This window comes from Austrofundulus limnaeus, unplaced genomic scaffold (assembly GCF_001266775.1).
Source record: "Austrofundulus limnaeus strain Quisiro unplaced genomic scaffold, Austrofundulus_limnaeus-1.0 Scaffold155, whole genome shotgun sequence".
Taxonomy (NCBI): Eukaryota; Metazoa; Chordata; class Actinopteri; order Cyprinodontiformes; family Rivulidae; genus Austrofundulus; species Austrofundulus limnaeus.
In genome coordinates, this window is record NW_013952557.1 from 473843 (window position 1) to 477193 (window position 3351).

Consider the following 3351-nt stretch of genomic DNA (forward strand, 5'->3'; position numbering starts at 1 on the left):
CCTTCTCCTCTCTGTCAACGCTCTCTGGTTTCATTTAAAAGAGTCGATCATCAGATATTGTCCAAGATTAACCTTCAACGTCATGAATGCTTTGTGTGTAAATAAAATGGCTCCATCCGTGTTAAAATATATTTTTAAAAATTTACAAAACTAAACAGCCTACAGTATTTTTACAGTCTTTATTTTACAGTTAAAATATATGTTTATCAAACAAAGTCTAATGTTACAACTAATCGTGGATCCCTTTAATAAAGTCCAAATCAACGAACACCGCAGGATCAGGGTGGAGAGGTCTGAGCTGCAGGAGAGTCTCAGCAGTAAAAGCGTCTGGTTGAAGAGGCCATCTTTCACCTGTGAATACGAGTGCACGTCACAGGCTGGCTAAATAAAGACAAATGTTATTGAGATAGTTGTGGCTGAAACACGTCAACTGATGGAAGAACAGAATAGATCACATAATGGACTTGCCAAACTGGAAGGGCATATCTCTGGTGAACATATATAAATAAGTCTTACATTTTGTTCTTCATTATCAGCACTATCATTTGCGTCACCTACTGTACTGTGTTTGCGGTCGTCCGGTTGGCTTCCTTCCCACTTGTGCACGAGTTTAGATCTTTGCTGCATGAAAACACGTTGTTCGGCTCATGTGTTTATTATGATGTGCAGACTGTGTGTAAGCAGCTGTCTGTTTGGAAGTAGATGGAGAGCAGAGCCAAGTTTCCACTAAGGCACTCGTTTCGTCCACGGACTCTCACGCGGGAGGTAATTTCCAGTTTGCAGCGTTTGTTCTTTTTGTGTTTGGATATTGCAATAATTGTAAAGTACGTCTGGTCTCTGAAACCTCTGAGGAGGTTTTCTGGTGTGTCTCACAGACAYTAGCATCACAAACAAGGGCCTAAATTTAATCTGAGGATTTAGGAGGTTAAAGAAACATCGTGCTCTGCCAGAAGGAATCACTGTGGAGCAGGCAAAGCAAATAAATAACACACACATTCAGACCAAAACAATTAGTCAGACAAAGTTTATCTTTTAAAAAAATGAGATGTTCATTAAACCCATTTCCATTCTGACAGTTTTCCTGATTTAGATTCATTTGGATGACTTGTTGCAGGACTGTAACATTTTAAAGGGGCAATATCATGTAAAATCAACTTTTTTGAGTTTTATCTCGTGTTATAATGTTATACTCTCATAAAAAAAAAACATGCCCAAAGCCTTGCTTTGACTCATTCATGCATGTTTGAGAAATCCTGCAGCGTTTTTAGGAAACCATGCTGAGGAGCAAAATGACAGGTGGGGACCAGAAACATCTCTGGGACGTGTCTTTAAGCCGAACTTCCTCATCACGGAGCACACCTCCCCACCCCCCACACCCCACCCATGACTCCTGCAGGCTCTCGGCAATAACAAAGCAAACGAGTGAAAGTGAAACAAACTGTCTGCTGCTCTCAACACTACTTCTCACTCAGTGAAGCTCTTTTCAGATTCAAAATACCTTTGAGGAAATGTATTTTCAGATGCCAAGTAAACTGCATCATAGTGCACGCGCGAAATAGCCCCACCCCCACCGACTGAAATTGATGGGAGAGAAGCGGAAGGTGGTTCTTAAAGAGACAGAGGCCAATTTCAAGCCGTTTAAAGAGGACGTGATGAGAAGATGTTTATTTTCTATTTAAACATAAAAACAGCATTTTAATAACAGCTAAATGTGACATAGATACTTTATTATGGTAAAGTATTTAAATATATGCCTGAGAAACACATAATACTGCCCCTTTAAAATATCTAAGTCAGAGAAAAGGTCCTTGTTTCATGTTTTTCACGTCATGAAATGTAGAAAACCACATGTAGCCTGGCCCTTGCCTTCCTACGCAGCTCCGCTCAATTCTAGTTTCCCTTCACTGCTCCGTCTGTCATTTCTCCCATAGACAAGGATTTCTTCRGGAGAATTTTCRTCCGGGCCAATCGGAGAAGAGAACGTCAATTTTCTGTGCAGTGTCTGCTTGTAGTTTATTTTACCTGGGCCAATCAGCAAACAGAAGGCGGAGTTTTGAATGACGTCGATGTTCTGCGCAGTGTCTGCTAGTTATTTTAGCATACAGCAGTGGAGGAAGTGAAGGAAGCCAGTCTGTGTTGAAAAGGCTTCCAAATTAAATTAAATTTGTCTGACAAAGCAGCAGCTCTCATTAACAGTCGTCTTGTTCAGCTCATTACATCTCTCCTCTCAGTAGGGTTGTTTACAGCACACGCGATTTCCGGTTAGCCGTTTAGCTTAGCCTCCTTCACAGCGACATACGTCATGGCCAAATGATCCAATCGTTTTAAACTTCAGCAGAGGCCACGCCTCCAGCAAGAATTCCTTCTCTATAGCTGAGAGTTCAGACCCTCGTACGAAGAAAAGTGAAAAACAAGGGGCTGRTTTTAACCAGGCTAGGTCACGTGTGATCATATGAACATGTTAGAAATGTTTATACCGGCAAAATTTGTGCTTAACGAAGTAATACATATAAAATTCATGTGTGTTCAAAAATGGAAAGTTTCTTTTATTGTTTGTTTCCACCACATGCTCAGGTAACACATTCTCACTCCCGACTCGTCACATATTGACGCTTTTCCAAAGTTCCCTCTGCGTCTTATTTTGACGCGTAGGTTGACCCCCTCCCGTCAGTCCTTGCCACCAGCGGCTTTTCCGGGTTGCGCCACCAAGGGTCTTTGGGTCGGGGGTCTGAGGTTAACATGAGGGATCAGGATAAATTGTTAAGTTTAGGTACCGGGGTCAGGGATAGGATGTCTACAGTGAATATTAGGTAATTTTGGGCTTTGGAACACGTAGTTGACGTGAATTTCCTACATTTTCTAAAAATGGTTAATTTTAGGTACTAGGGTCAGGGACAGGATGTCTAAAGTGAATAAAGGTAATTTTAGGCTTTGAAATGGTAGTTTTTGTGCATTTTCTACACTTTCAGAAATTATGACAACATATTCCGCCCCATCTCATCAAAAAATGACGCGAGGGGAGTACCTGACGCGTCAAAATTGGACGCAGAGGGAACTTTGGAAAAGCGTCAATATGTGACGACTCGGGAGTGAGAATGGGTTGGCTCAGGACATACCAAAACATTACTGTATTTTTTCTAAGTCCTAAAATCTTTCTGTTGTTGCTAGACAACAAGTTATTTTATGTCTCTTCAGACATACCTGACATGTTTCAATATATTTACTTCCATCTTCATCAGAGGTGATGTTATTTGGAGGCGGGGTCAAAAAAAGATTTTTGGACTTCTTAGATACGATGAATTTCATTGGATTATTATTTTCTTTTATCAACTACTACACATTATTATAGAT